This window comes from Aquila chrysaetos, chromosome 18, assembly GCF_900496995.4.
Source record: "Aquila chrysaetos chrysaetos chromosome 18, bAquChr1.4, whole genome shotgun sequence".
In the NCBI taxonomy this organism is placed as follows: domain Eukaryota; kingdom Metazoa; phylum Chordata; class Aves; order Accipitriformes; family Accipitridae; genus Aquila; species Aquila chrysaetos.
In genome coordinates, this window is record NC_044021.1 from 23,095,600 (window position 1) to 23,114,743 (window position 19,144).

At 43.5% G+C, this 19,144-nt stretch overlaps 1 long non-coding RNA gene across 1 annotated transcript in view; it reads left to right on the top strand.

Annotated features, from left to right (window-relative positions):
- The window catches only part of LOC115353103, a 70,626-nt gene that overhangs the window by 38,526 nt on the left and 12,956 nt on the right, over window positions 1-19,144 (top strand). The window contains exon 2 of the long non-coding RNA XR_005930837.1: window positions 5,140-5,255. This is a non-coding gene — a long non-coding RNA (uncharacterized LOC115353103). The remainder of the gene's footprint in view (window positions 1-5,139; window positions 5,256-19,144) is intronic.

The window sequence follows — 19,144 nt, forward strand, 5'->3', positions numbered from 1 at the left end:
TTTTTTCCCCTTTGAAAATAGGTGTGGGGCGCAGGAGAGGGTAATGTTTTGGGATGCTGTGCTAAAAACCCGAGGCTAGTCAGGTGTAATGAAGTTTAGGATGTCTGCCCGAAGGTATTTGCAACCTACGGTGACAGCTGTGAGGGGCAAATTACAGCTTTCATCTCGCCTGCACGCCGGAGATGAGTTCGGTGGGAGATGAAGTCCTGCAGCCCTGACTCTCTTGCTGAGGCAGAGGTGAGCCCCCACTCTATATGTGCCCCTATGCTTTACCTTTCTGTCCCCCCAAACCCTACCTCTAACCTGAACTTTGCACTGAGCCCTAGACCAGATGCCCCAACCGTGACCCAGATGATTTTCTTGCAGCCCTGTTTTCTCAGCATCTTGCCGGGGGCAGCCCCTATCCAGCCCCGCTCCTTGTGGGCCCTTAGGCTTTCTCGTTCATCCTGAACCCTAATTTGATGTTGAGCTCTGAGCTAAGGGCATAAATAACGGGCATCTTCTCTTTGCTCCTATGGGAGGTGGCACAACGAGGTAATCTTGATGCTACTTTTCCTCTGCCGTAGGGGATGAAGGGATTCCTGCTGCTGCTGTTCCTCCTCCTCTTCCTCCCCGGTGCGGGGTGATAGGGGTCACAGCATGAAATAGGGCAGTGGGGGTGACTGTCACAGTGTTATACGGGCTTTCGATTGATGTGACCCAGATTGGTATGGTTTGCCTCTTCTCCTATTGTGTTTCTTGATTGCGAGGTGAGAGGGGAGATTCAGACCATCTTCTCTCCTGAGGTGCCCATGGCTCACATCACATATGGCCTTTATGAGGAAAGCAAGCCCTGAAACCGCCCTCCCTGCCCCCCCAAAACAAGCTGTGGCTGCATCGGATAGGATTGAAATAGCTATAAGCAAATATGAATCACTCTTCTAAGGTCCTGAGGCTCAATTTGCCACTTCTTTGATAATATCCTTGGAAGCAATACAGCCAAACTCTAAGTCATATCAGCATTGTGTTGACAAAGTGATACGATTTTACTTGTTAAAATAACAGTCCCAAGATTGTTAGTTGTAGTGATGGTTGTGAAAGTAATCTTTCAGGAAACCGTCTGGTTGTTGGGACAGGCATAACACTTTCTGGAGGAGGGAAAGACATCAAGACTGATTTCTAGAAGTATATTTGCATTTCCAGGAAAACCTCACAACCGGTTGATCTTCAACTTACCTTATTTACCTTGTTGTGTGCGTATGCACATGGGCGCTTCTGCAAGAGTGCTGTGTTACAAAAACAATTGGTATTTACTGACTTTCTGTATCTGAAGCCGCTTCTTTTGGGCACTTGAACCGATTTTGGGCATCCTGGCGCGTGCAGATCTCTAACCTGGCCCTGACCCACGCTTACGTGCCAGCACCCTGCAGCTCTGCACGCCCAGGGTGCAAAGGCAGTGCCACGTCCAACGCGGTGCCATGGGAGGGGGTCAGGAGGGAGGCTCCCCCCGTGCAGGCGCTCCCATCTCGCTTGCGTGAAGCCAACCTGCGTGCTGCCTCTCGACCGCTTACTGCCTTCAGCTGTGGGCCCAGGGTGGGCAGGATCCTTACTTTCTTTGGTTTGCTTGCATTAAAAGCAGGGGAAAAAGGGAATTTCACCATCCTGCCTGGCTAGCGGTGTGTTTGGTAGCCAAGCCTGTTTTGGCGGGGCTGGATCCCACCTTTTCACTGGTGCACACCCGTGTGTGTGTACACTCCGTCTTGGATGAACATTTTGTAAGAAGAGCCCATGGAGGAAGACGTATGCATTTAAGTGATCTGATTTATTCTGTTGTGTTTTATTTGATCGGTTTCTCTCCTCCTCTCTTCCCTCATGTTCTCCCAAATACTAGGAAGGTCCCGCATTTTTCTTTGCTATGCATGTTTGACAAATGTGTTTCAGATGACTTTGGCAGGCTTTTGAAAAGAAGGATTGAGCTTCTGTGACTATTCTAATTTTTTTTTCCCCTTATAGGTAAAAGTATTAAAATATACTTACTGTTGGTTGCCTGGATAGTAGAGCTTATGCAGAGAAGGGGATTTACTCTTCAGTATCTCAGCCATGTATCTTGGTTTAATTATTCAGTTGGCTCCTTCATGAAATATAAGCATGTGGTTGCATAAAAAAAATAATAAAGTGACGTATTCTATCTGATTATCTTGAATCTTAAATAAAGATGGTATTGTTTTGAATGTGTTAAAAATAACAGAATTTTCTTTTCCTATTTGCAGAGATTATGATAAACCTTAAATCAGGTCATTCAGAATTAGACACCTGAAACCAGGCAGACTTTCGGCGCAAATTTCTTAGATAAATGGAAGATACATTGCAATTATCTTATGTATTTTCATGAACTCCTATGTTCACCCTGGCTTGTAAAAATATATAAGGAAATGTAACATGGTTGATTTGTGTGTGCAGGTTTGCTTGCACAAAAATGGGGCAAATACTGTGGCCTGTAGTTTGCTGTTAGAATTTAGAGCCAATTCAATAAATCCAGGTATCCTTTGGTTTCAGTGGGTCCAAGCTTGAGAATGAACCTCAAGGTCTGCCCATTAAACAACTCATCTCTATTCTGGTGCCCATCCATTTTTATTTTTAACTCTTGAGCAGCAAAGCATACATGTCAAGCGATTCTTCCAGAACTATCATCTCAGACTTCTGGCTTTCCTTGTTCACACCAGCTGCTGGCAGATTTTAGGGTGTGTGTTGTCTACGTGTTTGAAGACGTTATCATAGATGTTGGTGACAGCTGGGCTTTGAAATGTTCTTTGCAGCCAGCACAAAGTGTATGGGGAAAGCATCATTACGAACATTTACAGACCATACCTGCCTTATGTGTTAGTCTTCTAATAATGAGCCCTTCTCTTTGAGCCGGGGAAGCTAAAGGACTTCCTCGTGGTCCACAAAAAAGTGATTCAGCCACTGAAGTCAAGGATCTGAGTAACATTTTTAGGATGCTAGGTTTGATTAATCAACCAAATTTAGGTTTCACCTTTTCTGTGGCTGCCAGAGGTTCCCAAACCCATGTGATTTCCACCCCCCAGAGGCTTCCATGGGTATCTTTCCTTTTGTGCAGTTTTAATTGCTTAAGTCAGACAACATGAGGCTGTACGTTTTGAAGGTAGGACTTTCCAATCATGAAGTTAGTTAATCTTTTCTCAATTACTAGTTTAATGTGTAGTACATTCCTCAGCAAGGTAATTGAATGCAGCATTTTATGTTTAGTCACATGCAATCAGATAAGTTTGTAATAGGAAGAGATTTGTGTTCGTAGATGCTGTATCTGCTCCAGGTGTAAACTGAACCACCAGAAGTCTGTGAAGGCAAAGCTCTCCAAGCCCTGCGCGGTTATTCTGGACACGTTTCCAGCACGTGCGGAGAACATTACACTGTAGATACATCATGATTATACAAAAACTGATTGCAAGTTCCTGAACCGGCTATTTGCATAAACCGCAAACTGCTGGATTGTCAAGCCAGTGACATCAGCTGTAACCCTTAACAGCATTGTGTGTGCATGTGTAGCATGGGATTTTACAGCATTTTGACCGCTGTCATATATCAGAATCTGCTTTTGAGAGTGTTTCTTAGTGTGTGGTACAGAACCTCTCCACAGGAGCTGTGGCTGTGAAGTCTTAATCCAAAACTGGGTGTTAATCATGTGTCCGTCCACCCCCCTTCGCTTTTATTTTTTTACATGAAGGCTTGTAATTTCCTTTATTTTAACTCTTAATCTTTTAATTTGGACAAGGATTGTACTAGCCAGGTGGCTGAGACCTGAACTTTTCCTGACTTTGATCTACCCCAATGTGTTTTATTCATACTATTAAAAAAAGCGAAGGTGCACTTAACATTCTTAGATATTACACAGGTTTATTGCTGACAAAATGTCCTTTCTTTTATCCTCCTCAGGATTTTCAGAATGTTTTGCAGAAGTGAACTTTTATTTGACTTTCTGAGCGTTGGAAGACTCTCTAAAGCTGTTCACAGGGTTGAATCTCTGGATGCCACAAATCTGCCAGGCCTCAGCGTCTTTAGTTCGTGCTGCCTGGTTCAGTGTTACAGATCTGTACTTAAAAACTTTGTGATTTCAGACTGGAATGCCTGCTTATGTTGATTTTCCTTCAAGGTTATAGAAGCGAATGCTACACACATGTGCGTGCATATACACGTGCACACACCAATGCACACAGTAAAATTGAGAAAACTGGTATTTATAATAATGCTATATAAAAATTAAGTATAAACGTAGGAATAAGAAGTAAATGGCATGAGAACGTTTTCATGAGAATATACTTGCACCAGTGATGTGCAAATACGGAGTTTTCTGTACTTCATCTTACCTCTTGTGTTGGATCTTTTATTGCTGTTTTACTTAGTAAGGCTTAAGTCTTGGTCTTACTGCAACTGCCATTGCGCCGTAGCCTGTGTTTCCGAGACGGGCAGGAATTATTGTGTGTGCCTTGGGTAGTGGCAGAAGGCACGATGTGAGGGACATGCTGGAAGGCTGCCCACAGGGTTCCGCAGGTTTACAGGGACGTCACCCACTGCCGCTGCCCAGCACCTTTGTCCTGCGTTTGGAGCTGATTTGGTAAAATAAATAAACAAAATAGCCACTGAAAGCTCGGGACTGCAAAGGCTGCAGAGAACAAGAAAATACGCTTCTGAGGGTGGGTTTGTCTTCTGTTGACACACTTTGGCTTCCTTTTTGTAGCATGAAAGTTCAATAAATTTTTTTTCTCAAGGCTGTGTTTTAAGAGCTCGTTCCAGGTTGTGTTTCTGCTCAAGAAAGTTTTTAGTAAGGAAGCATTCTGACAGAAATTTTGGACTTCTTCCAGTAACTGAAAAGCTTGTGGTGCCTAACTGGGATTTATTGTAACTGAACAGGAAAAATCCTCAAATATGGGACTATGTAATTGTATAAAAGCATTGTGTTTTCTGTGGCCTTACAGTCATTTGACCTTGAATTAGAGCAGTGTCTTTGACTTGAGTGTCTGCAAGACATAATATAGTATGAACTAATTGTTTTAAAGCACCTATTATTATAGCTTTATTTTTTATCAGTGCATTACATAAAGTTACTAAGTGTTCCCATCCTGTTTTTCTTTTCTTTTTCAGGCTTGAGTCACAGAGCAGCGTGAGGATTTAGACTTCTGAAGTAGGAGTGTGAATGGGATTGAAGGATTTACATGGAGGATTCTGAACTCCTCTCCTTCCTGCTCCAGGAAAGACAGGTGAGTGAATTATGGGATAATTTGTAATTAACTCAATCCTTATTTCAGAAGGTCTTTAGTCAAAACAGGAAGATACAATTCAGATGGCTGTATGTAAGAATGGAAGACATTTCGGATACTACAGATACACCTCTTAATTACAAACATCAGCCTTCAAAGTTTTCTGTTCCTGTTCAGTAATAAGAGGGTTTCCATAAAAAGTGGTGTGAGTCTTCTATAAATCCCACCCCCCTTCCACCCTTCCAACTCTCTCTGATGTAGAACTTTTTATATTTGGAAGCTTTTCGCCCACCGTCAAAGAAATCTGAACTGACAAAAAGAATTTAGCCTTTCTTGAAAAGTTCTAAGTGAGGCTGCCACTGGTGAAGAGCTCACGGTGGAGCTTTATTAGACCCCTGCAGGTAACCGTTAATGAAACAGGTGGGCATCAGACCAGTATGCCCATACTGCGTCTGGGCTGCTTGCGAAGTGGAGGTGATGTGTGAGTGAGTTCCAGCGGCTGCAAACCCAGCTTGGGTATCTCCCTGCCTCCTTCCCTCGCTGCCTCCCTGCCCTCAGAGGGGAGGAGAGAAACTAGGGGCCAAACCCAGTAGGGAGGTAGATGGGAGTTCGCTTCAGGTGTTCTGTCCTTGGCTCTGACTCCAGATACATGGGGCCATCATTAGGAAAGGGCACAGGATCTTTTTGTGGAAATTAAATCTTGACATTCTTATTTCTTCCAACTTGGGGAGTATTTAGCATGTACCACCTTCGGGTACTGACCAGTGAATAAGATTTATGCTTGTTAGTACGATCTGTTCAAAGTAAGCAGATCCAATTCCTGTTGGAAAAGCACAAGGTGTTGGAGCCCTGGCTTTTGGCAGAGGCTTCTCACTTCTGCATCTCTACAGGTCCTGTGTAGTTACCAATGCTGAGCAGTGCACAACAGGATGAGCTTTCGACTGCAGGTATTGCTGACCAGACAGCTCTTGCACCAAGCTGTGACACAAAGAGAAATAGTTAAGAACTAGTAAAAATGAGCTCTAACACTGGCAGAGTAGCAGCAGTATCTTTGTATTAATTTAAACCTTCTCGTAGCTTAGATTCTTTTTGTCTATTTAAGCCATGTGCGGGGCTGAAAACGGAGGCTGCACCATCCAGGGTAGCTTGGGATGACCTCCTGAGTCTTTCCCTTATGCACATGGGGGCAGGCAATGCCAAAAAAAAAAAAAAAAAAAAAAAAGTGGATCTGGACAGGACTCTGTCAGCTTCAGAGGTCCGGAACTGAGGCGATGCCACGCTGCCTACAACCCTGCAGCCCAAGGGAAATGCCTCCGGTGGTGTAGGAAGAAAAGACGATGCCGTTATTGCGTTGAAGGTGTCGAGGAGGAAGCTCGAGGCTTTGCCTGAAGCTGAAATCTGCGGCGGGTGCAAGCGTATATGGTGGGGAGGACGGGGAGGTACGCGGCGAGGTACGAGAGTGTCCCTGCGCTTGGGGGTGGAGAAGGGTGGGCAGCGGAGCAGAGCGGGCGTCAGTGGCGTGTCAAAGCATCTGGAGCTCAGTGGGTGAAGGAGGGGAAACAAATGGGAGTAGTAACTTGTGTGGCTTCTCCAGAACAAAGAGCGGGATGAAAGGATGCAGTGGAGAGTGAAGCGGGTGGGAATATTTCTGTTGAACCGTGTACTCCAAACATTTTTTTTCCTCCAGAGATGTTTCTTGGTGGGCTGTACTTGAGAGCGAGTATCAAAGAGTCTCCCCTGCAGTTGGTGAGAGAGAAAAGGTGAAGACAAAGTCGGGGAACCAGAAATAAGAACTTTCTGAATAAGAGGAAAGAACAAAGGGGTGAGAAATGTGCAGGCAATAATGAGAAAACAAGTGTTTTGAGGGGGAGTTTTGGAAGGTAATGGGAGAGCAGGGATCTGCATCAGGAAAGACACAGTGGTAAGATTCAATTTCCAGGTTTCTCATTTTTGTTCACCAGTATAATGTGAATGGCAGCTCTTATTGGAGGGAGGAAAAATCAAGTTTCCTCAGCAAGGAAATGAAAAAGCTCCCTAGATTTACTTGCATGCACAAAGAATGCTTTAATGTGAGTGTGGGAAAGCAATAGAAACGTTTTGATAGTACTTTCTGTATTTTCTATTCTTCGAAGAGGGGGCTGCCTGTGGTCACACAACTGAGTAACCATGAGTCTACAAACCCACACCTGAATGTCTTGTGGTGCTTTCTAAAAATGTGCTCTGTTTTTTTCCTATCTTTCATATACTGGCTTGCTTAGAAAAAATAGTTTTAAAACTTTATTTTGAAGTTTGTCATAAGGAAGTCTAGTTGTAGGCTGGCCTGCATATTCACTGCTGAGGGTAAGGTTAAATGGTTGCGAATGTTTTAAAGATTTGGGCTTTGCACGAGTAGCATTTGTCCTGTAGTGGGTAGGTGGGCTGTCACTTGGTGAGATGTGGCTCCTGCCTGAAACCAGAGCAGGTCTGAAGCTGCCCTAATAGCTCATAAACTGGCATAGTCTCTCAAAACAGCGATCAGCTTGGCAAGGTATGGACCACTCTGCTTGTGGCTGTATTCAGTTTTACCTTGTGCCTGCTTTTCCTTTGGCTGCAGGTGTGCTTGCGAAGTGTTTGGGGTATATTGGTTTTATCACGAAGAGACTGGAGCTGCCAAATATATGCCAGAAAAGTACTTGTTAGCCTGATCTGTTCTCCTGCAGTCCCTACGTGGTATCATATGGAGCTGGAAGTCTCCTATTTTCGCAATTGCTTAAATATGTTGATAACATTTGCTTCCAGCAGGGCATGAAGTTTTCCCGGACATCTTGTCATCGTCGTCTTTCAACCTTGGTCTGGGTCAGTCTGAGGGCTTTGTGGACTCGTCCTGGTTTCCCAGGCACCTGGCAGTGGTAAAAGGGAGATGCTGACGACTAAGCTGTAGTATGGGCAGTGGTATGGGATGCCCAGTGCCGTGGCAGAGCGGAGGGTAGGGCTTGTCCCGCTGTAGAGATCCTGACCTTTCGGGGAGCATCGCGCTTAACCTCTTGGTGCTACCCGGTCGCCGTCCCCACTGTATGGCAGGGCTGGTGCTTGCGAGGCCGACACCAAAGCAACGGGGCCGTGTGTCTGCAGCTTTCCGCTGCTGGAAGCAAGTATTGGAAACCTCGCTTTATGCCCAGGGGCGTTTCCATTCCTGGATGTGCTAGCTAAGAAGCTTGTATTCCATATGGATTGCCTGGCCTTGTTGCTCTGTGCCTGGTTCTAACCCTGTACATTCATTAATTTTCTTTTTTCTTTTTTTTCAAAATCTCTCAAAATATAGGTAAAGCAAGCATTCCATTGTATCTGTAAAGATGCTGACCTAGCATCAAATGGAAGACTATGATGAAGTGATAAATGTTTCAAGCCCCTGGCCTTTTATCTCTGGTCCTTTTTTTTTTTTTTTTTTTTTTTTTAAAATGCTTCTCTAACTTAAGTGATTGAAAAGCTTTCCAGATCTGATAACTGCAAAGATTTCAAGTGAAACTTTTGGCTCCTATCCCAGCATGAGATCATACAAAGTGATATTAGCTGAATTTGTACCAGAGTTTGAAAAGAAAATGAAAACACATTACTGTTAGTCTCTCTCAGCTATTTTTCAGCTCTGCTGGGCAAATGCTTTCTCATTGGTTAACTTCTGTGTACCATTTTAAAGGTTTCCAAATACATACGTGTATATATATATACATTTTCTCCACTAATAATGTATTTAATTTATACCCTTTTGATCTTTTAACCTTGCTAGCAGGACTCCTTAGATTTTATTTTTTTTTTTTAATAAGAGGTTTTAAAATATAGTGTTGCTGAGAAAATTCACTATAAGAGAAAGGATCTATTGAAGCCCTGTTTCTATTCCAGAATTACCTTAAAACAAAATAGAGCTGGGGTATCTCTTCTTTAACCTGTCTTTTTGTCTGGTTGCTGTGATGAGCATCAGTGAAAGCAATGGTCTTGTACGTGTGTGCGTACCTAATAAGGTTAAAAGTGTCAGCTGCATGTTTTATGGGCTTCCTGTATAGAAGTAAAATAAGATAAATAATGCCTTAAGTTAGGCCTTTAGATTACTGTACAGGGCTGAACTTCAAGGTTGCAAAACCAAGCAATTGAAGGCTAGAAAAATTCTACAATTAAAGCTACTTGTTCATCCTCTTGGTAAATACTCATTTTGATTGCCTTTAATTAGAGGATTGCGTACTATTTTTTTTTTTTTTTCCACAAGGCCTGCATATTGTTCAGCGCACAGCATGGCTAATGCTTAATGAGTGGGTAGGTTGTTGATGTTTTGTTTCTCACCATTTCTTGTATGGCCTTATTTACTGTATGGTTGGCAGATGGTGCACGGAACACAGAACTACTCATTTCCTCTTGGAGTTTTTCATGGCGTTAACATCATAAAGAGTTACTTTACTGCATGTTTTTCAGGAATCTTAATCAGGAGTGCAAAATAAGATATACATGCATATTTAACCAAACTCTGAGCCTTGATTGTTAATTTTCTGGGGGGAGATGGTTACAGTACAGTCGCCTTGATGGAAGTCTTTAGTGGAGGAGCCAGCAGGTTGTACCGACTCTGTCCCCCACTCTTCTTTCTGTAGCAGCAGACAACAGTGGGTCAAAGCTCATGCTGGGGCACGAGGTATCTCCAAAACTGAAGGAATTTGGTGGAAAAGTTTTAAAAAGCTACAGCTTCCCTCCACTCCACCAGTGTTTGCATCTTCCTGTCATTGATTGTATGTGGGAACATAGACATGCCATATTGGAAATCCTCTTCTGTAATCGAAGGTAACCATGCAGTAGATATTTTGTCCAGCAAGCTTAGAGTACTCACTCAGCAACGCTCTCTCCAGCATTCAGTGAATATTTAAGACCTGATGGAAATGAGCAAAGCTTCAAAACCTACAATAGGCTACAGGAAGAGAACACCCTTCATCTGGTTTCTGTCTTTGAGACTGTAAGCTCTTCAGGCTGGAGGCTGTGCCTTCCCACATGTCGATAAAGCATTTCAAGCAGTACATTAGTATAAACACCAGTGGATGAGGTCATCATATATCAAACAACATAATTAAATCAGTGCTTTATTCACTGCCTGTGTCTCATTATGGCTGCCTCCTAGGTCACACTGCAGCCTTGAAGATCATGTAAGAACTCGAATGTTATAACAGCCCTCACAGAAACATTTGCTTTGAAGTTGGTGCTATTCACTTAGAAACCAATCTGCAGGAAAATGTACTTTTGTAAAATGTGGTCCTATTTTGAAAAAGGCATGTAAAAGGGGAAACACTTATTATTGATTTTCATCACAAATTGCCATGCATGAATGTCAGCCCACAGCCACTGATCACATGATTGTTATGGGATTTCTCGATTGATTAGAGGTCTGAAAGCAATCAAGTGGATGATGTATTAGAAAGGACCCTGTTTCTCAGAAGGGAACACGGGTTTGAAGTGGTGCCTGCCAAGTAACCAGACTTCGGGCATTGGCATGAAACTCCGGCAGTTTTAGAATTTAGGTGGTGCTTACTTTTGCCTGCTACTTTAAAGTGCCCTCTCTTTAAAACAATATAGGAAAATATTTTAAGTAAGATCCTCCTTCCCCCTTTCACAGTTCTTGTACCCACACTTTAAAACTTGTGTTATATCGGCACCTATATGTGTTTTATAGCAATAGATCCTCATGTGTGTTTTACAAGGAAGTAGGCTACCAATTTTGTCTGAGCAATAAGGTACTTTGAAGTCTGAAGTCATAATCGCAGATATGCACGTAAGCCTCGTGCCTCACCAAGTATGATGCCTCGGGCATGTGTTATTGCTTACCTATGCCATAATTACTGTACACATGTAGCTACAGGAATATGCCCATATGGTTTTCCTACTGTAAACTTTCAGGTGACTTGCTAATCTAGGCCAGTACTCAGAAACAAGGGCTGGTCTGAGATCTTAATAATTACAAAGCTGGCATACAAACTTTAGCATTAAGGCTCTCCCAGATCCACTTGAAATCAGGTTACATTCATATTCTGTCTTGTTTTTTGAATAGCAGCTCGACAGCATGCAAAGTTGTGATGTTGCTTGACCTGCTCTCTCCCAGTCTTGCTGGCAAAGGAAAAAGAGGGAAAGATATTTAGGGTTCATAGTCTCTTGGCTTTGCTATAAATGGAGGAGATTTTTTCTCTCTCTTTTTTTTTTTTTTTTTTTTTTCCCCTGGGGTTTTCCTGAATTAATTCACATTAACTGATGAATTTACTGGAATAATACATGTTCTTCTTCCCTAATATTTATCTATTTGTCTCTAGTGCTTTTCCACAGCACCAGTAACGATGGCACAGAATGATGAGTCGATGCCATGTGTTATGGGCTGCCACTTGCTAAATTTGAGCCTGAAAGCAGGAAAATGAAGAGAAAGCAAAGGTGGCTTTTTAGTGTTCTGCAGGGCAGGCGGGCTCCAGAAATCAAACATAAAAGCAAAGTTGTGTAGTTTACCCAAACAGCCACATTGAGGGTTGAGGGCATCTGTCTGCTGGGGCTGCCTCTGGGACTAGTCTGCTTTCCACGAACCTGTTGCTGCAAAGATGGGAGGAGGAGGATGATGATGAGGAAGGACTTGCTGGGTCCTGCTGGAGGTTGGAGTCAGTAGTTCCTGCTAGGTAGCTCCCCTGCTGGGAAAAGCAGCCCTCCTGGGGGGGGTAGGAAAGCTGTGGGAGGGCAGGGAAGGCTACTTTCCCCCAGGCTAGAGCTGGAAATCACCTGGCTCTTGCTCAGCTAGTGAAACAACAGCAAGGAGAAAAGTCTGTTAGCCTGCCTGAAGATGGGTGCCTTCATGTGGTTCTGGGGTGCTAGAGAGAAGTCAGTTCTCCCATGCTTAGTCTGCTCTTGAGAACCCTGCTCTTCCTAGCTTTTTCTTGTTTTCCTCTTCAATTACAGCATCTGAGCAGGGGTTAAAAAAAGATCATTGGCAGACAGCAGAAGTGTAGGATGCTCAATACTAAAATTTCCAGTGTCTTCAAAAAATGACTTTAATTTTATTATGTTGTCTTAGTAGCTTGATTGTTGACTGGTTAGGCGCTTGGTAAACCTCCTAATAAAAAGAATAGACACTTTTGTTGGTTTTACACCCTTTTTTTATGTCCCTGTTCACGTTCCGTTATTTTGCTGTGATTCTTTTTTAAAACAGCCAGAGTAAAACAAAAGTGGTAAACCCTAATTTAGAGGTGTTAGCAAGAGCTGGCTCACTCTGATAAGGGTCAGCCAGGCTTCACTGGTTCTTTATTATAATCCTCTACCCACTGTGGTTTATCCTCTCCGAATATTACTCTTCTGTTACACTTGCTATCATCTCTGTGCAGATGATAGCGTAATACTTGCAAATGGCCTAAATACGATGAACAGCAAGCCAGAAAAACTCTAAAAAAACATACCCCCATGAGAAGACAAGGGCAATACTGGCAAACTTGTTTTTCTTAGGACAAGTGTGAACAAGTGTTGGACGTAAAAAAAAAAAAAAAATCCAAACCTCTCTCTTTTTTTTTTTTTTTTTTTTTTTTTTTTTTTTTTTTTTTCTCCTCTCCCTTCCCCTTGCTACAGGGGCACAATTCTCATTTTGGTTTGCAGTCATCTAGGCAAGCTTAGGTGTGTTGAGTGGCAGGGCCTATTTGCTTGTGCACAGCATACTGTGCCTATAATACAAAACAATATAAAGCTTTCAACCCGGAGCCAGGTTGGAGCACAGGCAGAGCAAGCTCAGGTCTGCCTGTACCTGCCTGCATAGAGAGATCCTTAGAAGAAAGCAGAGACACCCATCTTCTCCTTATTACTGCATTACACCAGAGGCAAATGCTCTAATTAAAATCTGCAGTTAGCAGCGGTTTGTTATAACTGCTGTAAATTTCAGTCATGTTAAGACTTCCTGGTGGTGGGAGGAGAGGCACAGAGAAGCTGGTTAGCGCAAACAAGGGCTCTTGCGTAGTTGGCTAGAGCAGCCTGGCCCCTGTCTTCTGTACATTTTGTTAAGGCATCACCTACGGCACTTTGTACCAGGAAAACTGCTAAATAGCTTAAGAGAAAATGTGATTAAGGCTGTATAGCGGAGGAGCTAAGATCTGTCTTGTATTGTAAGAGGTTCTAGTCACATCCTGCTTTCTGCTAGGCTGGGAGGGGGAAAGGTGCTTGACAAGGCTCAAAACAGCCTTGCTGTTGCCTCTGCCCCGGTGCGTTGCTTCCACTGGTCTGACGCAGTGGGAAAACTGGGATAACAGGGATGGTGAGATTAAGAAATACGCATTTTAATAAAGGCTTTAGAGAATGGTTTTGTGTATCTTACAACTAGAGAAACAGAAACTTGGAAAACTATTAGTTTTCTGAACGGGTCCCAGTTTTTACCTTCTCAGTCACTGCGTTCAGGTACTTTGGTTATCCTGATGGCTGCTCAAGCACTGTGCCAGGTTACTGTCTTCTGCTTGCTTTTATCAGCTGGATGGCTGAAAATGTCTTCCTTCCAAATATTTCTTTGCTATCCTACACTGTGCTGTTTCCACCACCGCATCTAGACCAAGGAAGAATGAATATTCAATTAATTTCCTTTCTGGGATGGGAGGACTTGCTTGTATGGGAGCTACCAAAAGAGGTGCAGTCTGGTATGTAGTTACTGTTTCCCTTCTACAAGGGTGCTTTTCTCTTGGGCAGGCTGGGCAGAAAGCTGCAGGTCTGGACGTGTTCTCTCTGTTGAACATTATTTAGCAGTCCGCGTTTGGGACGGAGGCGCAGAACGGCACTGAGTTGATGGGGTTGTATTCATGTGGAGCCCCTGCTTCCTGCCGCACTGTACTTGACCTGACATAAGCAGCTGACATAACATCACTGTGGGTGCCAGCGTTTTCTTCTTTCAGTATTAAATTTGAGGAGGAAAAAAAAAAAGTTTTCTTTTTAAAAGGAAAGAGAAAACCCCGAAGGATCTTGGCTGGCTCTTTGTGCCCTATAGGTATGTCTGGTTGTTTTTGATGAGCAAGGTGCTGTCCTCCTGTTTACCTCTCTTAAAGGAAGTGTCTGTTGACATAGTCTGCATTTCAATCATCTTTATTACACAGTGCTCTGGGAAGCCTTCTGGGCAAGTCGAACCTGTCCTAAAAGCAGCTTCTTGGTCACAAAGAGAGACAAGCCCAACCGGACGCCCACAGTTCGTATTTCTTTATTTGCAGAGATCTGTGCCCCGATAACCTCAGACCCTGCAGCAGCTGAGATGGCCTTAATTTGGAGTGGTGTGAGAGGGGCAGCAGGCAGGTCTCCCAGTGGCTTCCATACCCGCCCTTCCACCACAGCCAGTATGGACCACCAGTGCTTCCAGGGAGCTGGCTTTTCTGTCCAACCTGGCAGAAACCGGGGTTTTCCTGCAGCAGGAGTGCTGGGTAGGGGCTACCAGGCTCGGAGGCAGCTCGCAGGCATCCTTCTCCCTTCCCCTCCCTCCGTCCCATGTGTTTTCTGTGTGTGCTTTTGCCACGGGGTGCTGCTTAGCACTTTGTTGCCCTTAGCATGGCTCAAATGTTCGCAAGACTTCATGTGCCGTTACCCACGAGAGGCTCGTTCGCTGAACGGCGTCCAAAGCATTGCACAGTGAGGGTTTGTATCTGGACGGTTGGTGCCTGCATTCATTAGAGAACTGCTGTCATTAATGATCAGCCGGGTCATCAAAGCTGTCTGTTAACGTTTGCACGAGGAGAGAGTTTTACTTCAGGTTGAAGTTTGCACGTCAGGGCTGAACCGTTGTCGGTAAGCGAACTGTGGATGATTTGCATGACATTATGGTAGTACCTTGTATTATTCCCTGTAAGCTCTCGTAAGTCTTTCAAATAGGCGGTTAGCCTCCGTTTGCAATGATGTGATATTTTCCTCTAGTGCTCAATGATGAGTTCTAGATAGACACTCATGAAAATGATGCTATGTGAAGAGCATCCATCTTCTCGGTAAAAGGGAGAGCCCTGACCAGCTGTGATGTGCCCTCGAGGTCTCTTTCTCCATATCTGTGCAGCTGCCTGGCACCTCTGAATGGCTAAACCCATCCATCTTTCAAAAAAGGATTGACTTTATGCTGTGTTAATAAAGAGTGAGCTATAAACCTTCCCCTCTCAAGATGTCTGCAGTCCCAACGTGAAGCTTTATTTTATCTTTGGTAGTTCATACCTTAAGAAGACAGTTGCAAGCTCCTATCAAAAATTGTTACCCAGGAAAGCTACAGGTGGTTAAGAAACAGGGTGTGAGTGACCTGGTTGTCAAGTGTAAGGCTCTTCTTGTAGGGCACGGGGAGCTGCCTAACAGTGAAATATTCAAATATCAATTAAAATAATTTGCAGAGTCAAACACTAATTATGAAAGCAGCTTGTGCCTTCGTTGTAGCCAAAGATTTCAAGGGCCAAATTCACTGCAAATATAAACAGTTGTGCCAATTATATGTTAGAGCCCAATTGTTCCCCTGCAGGCTATAAATAACTCCTATTTTAAGTCACTGGGGGTTATTTGTCTCCTGTGGGAGAGACTGTAGTCTATGGTGTAGCTGACCAGAAAATGGTTGTTAGTGATAAAGTGGTGCAATTTGCATCGATTTATTATTCATTGGCTGTACAGATCAAGTGCAGCTTACCCAGTGAGAGGGATTGACACCAAATTCTTTTGTCGCTTAAACAAATGTTCCTGCTGAGTATAACTGAGAGATGCTGTTGTAACAGACTGTTACAAGTTTATCACACACCTTCTAGCTTGTAACTCTCTAAAATCTGAATCAGACTTCGGTAAGAGTTGACTCCAAACTTAATTTTGCTCTGTCTGTGTAAACCGGGGTTGATACATGTTAGAAGTAGATGTATATAAAGAAAAATAAAAGGCAATTCCTTGAATTTTTCTAAATTCCGTGCATCTGGTAACATGCGCATCCTGCTTTAGAAGCTCTAGTGCTTGTGTCTAGCGTCCTGCATCCAAACCAATAGGTCTTTACTGGCTACAGAAAGGATGAATTTGTGTTTAGTGTGGGCAAAATTAAGTTAAAGATAGCCCAAGATCATTCTTCTAAGGTTTTCTTCTAAAACTGTTGACCTCAGAGCTTCCAGGTATTATGAGATGTATTATGATTGGCGTGAGTGTGATATTATCAGTGCCTACTTTGGTGTTCCTCTGAAAACTGCAGCTCTTGGAAAAAAACAACTGATAAAGACTGCTTGTTGGGTTTCTCTTCTCTTGCTCCTCACCTTTTAAGTCAGCCTTCTATTTCTGGTGGTTGTGGAAGACAACCCGGGAATATGAACCAAATGCTTCTTCAAACTCAAAAATGAGAAAGCAAAATAAAAAAAGGAAGAATATATCCTTTAAGTGTTATTTTTAAGTTAGTCTTGCGGGGAGGGAGGGTGTTTTATGTTCAGATTCGTTATTTTTAAGCTTGTGTGGCCACTGCTGCAGGTGTCGAACCATCCCACCCCTTCCCGGGCTGTCAGCAGCACTGATTTCACGCCCGGCACGCGTGCAGTCGGTGCCTTACCGCCGACGGCACTGGTCGCTGCGAGCACAGGTACCCAACTTGGCCGTTTGACGGTGCAGCCACGCTGGTCGCCCTTCAGCTGGCTGGCTTGCTTCTGCCGCGGTCCTCGAGATGCTGTCGCGCCCGCCGGCTCCGGGCGAGCCTGCTCGTGGAGGTGCAGACCCTGGGGCGCCAGGGGTGCTGCCGGCAGCCGTCTGCCGGGACCCTCGCAGCCCCTTGTGACCCCGCTGGCGTGCGTCGTGTTTCACGGACTATTCTGCAATTCCGCCGTGAGTTTGGCCGCAAAAAAGAAAATGGGTGGTAACACGGGAGGGAAAGCAATGCTGGAGGAAATCCTTAGAGGCTTTCCGATGATTCGTTTTGCTTTGTACGTTGACTTAGCATCAGTCTCCCTCGGTGAGTCCCCGGCTACAATCTGCCTTTGAATAAATACTTTGTGTCCTGCCATGGGCTGTTGCTGTTCACAGCCTGGAATGAATTTGTGGAAAGGAGTGCTGTAACTATAAATTGCTCTTCTTGGGCCAAGTTTTCTGGCAAAATCTGAATAAAAATAATAATCTTGGGACTTAACTCTTCTCCTAAAAGGAGCACGTCCTACCCATTTAAAGCTGAACCGTTTTGCAGCATATTCCTTCACCTTAACCTGCTAAAGGTTAACAAAATTGTTTAGACAGCTCTAGTGGCTGCACATCAATCTGCTATAACCAGCTGATTAATGTGACTGATTTCTGCAGTGAATTTCTCTAATCACTCCTTATTTACAAGCTGGGGTTGTTTTATTTAAAGCAGCTATGCTGTGAGTGTTCATCCATCTTAAAAGTTCATTCCTCGACCGAGGTAAGTTTAGGAAACACAAGTCTAATGAACCTTTGTGACAAATGGTGCCCACAGAAGAAGAGGTCACATGCAAAGTCTCTGGTGGTGTTAATCCCTCTTGTCATCTCCTACAGAGGAAGTGGAAAAAAAAATTTTTTTTTTGAAGAAAAGAGAAAGGAAATCATAGTGAGTGTAGGCAAATAAGAGAGAAACCAGTGCTCCGAAGCCTGCAAGGAAGTGTGGAGGAAGCCAGGAAGCTGTGGATTTCCATTATCCAGGCTATTGGCTGACAGTTGGTGATTTGCAATAATCTATGGCTATTTTTTTGGAACTTATTTAGACCTCATAGACTTAGTCTACTGGGAAATGCAGAGGTTCCCTCTTTAGAAATAAGATAAAATTGTCTAGCCCTTCTTCAAGTGGAGTTAGGCACTGAGCCGATGTCTCTGCTGTGATACGTTCTGCTTCGTTACAGAGTGCAAGTGCGGAATCCTTCTGTGTGTTTATTCTGTTGGTAAATAACATTCTAACTGGTATTATGCAAACTGTTTCCAATGGTAAATATAAGAAATATTTAGCAGCTTTGTCCCTGTAGGGAACTCAGTTGGACAGGTGTCCACAGGTATTGGGATGCAGGAGTATAAGAAAATTCTGTGCACTTTACAGACAAGTCATTATAACTATGTTGAATTGTAGCATGGCAGAAGCGAGTCTCCAAGGAAGTTTCAAATGGTCAGATCTGTTATGTAGGATGCCAGCAAAAGTTGTGGCATGCTAGGCAAGGTTGATTGGGGGTGGGGGAAATCATGTAGGTGGATATATGAATATTTCGTTCAATATTTAAGGACCACTGAGTATCTGTTAGCCATCTTCGGCAGTTACCATGCTTCTTATTTTTAAAGCAGGTATATTTTCCCTCCAGTTTTATGACTTCTTTGTTTCCTTCTAACACTCTGTATGTCTGGGAGGATATACTACACATGGCTTTCAGAGCAGGAGTAATTCTGCAAGTTTCCCTTTACTCTCTGTACCTTCTGCTCTGATGACTCAGATATGTTTGCACTTGAGTCCCATCTGAGGAAAATATGTGATATTTCCTAGTGATGGTCTCACTATTTTTTTCTACACTTATGTTACAGATTGGAATTTTGTCGAATATCACCTTCAGTTTGACTTTTCTTTTAGCTGCTCTCACAAAAAGTTATCTGATGTTTTCAGATGCTTGTGCACTTCTGAAGAAAAGGCATTTCTCATCCATATGTACTGCTAAAGCTTTTGCCCAGTCTCTCATCACCTAATGATTCTCTCTTTCTGCCATGTTACTTTTTCTGCTTTTGGCATGTGATCTCTTATCCTGTTAATATCCCTTTAGACTGCTCCTACTAAAGGTCTTCCAATCATACCACTTTTAACTCTGTCCTTTTCTCTCTAGGTTTCCCTTTGCTTTCCACTACCTTAAACAAAAATCAACATTATTTTAAAAGCACCTAACAGTCTACCTCTCTTCTATCTGTAATTTGTGGTTTTTGGAGACTGACTC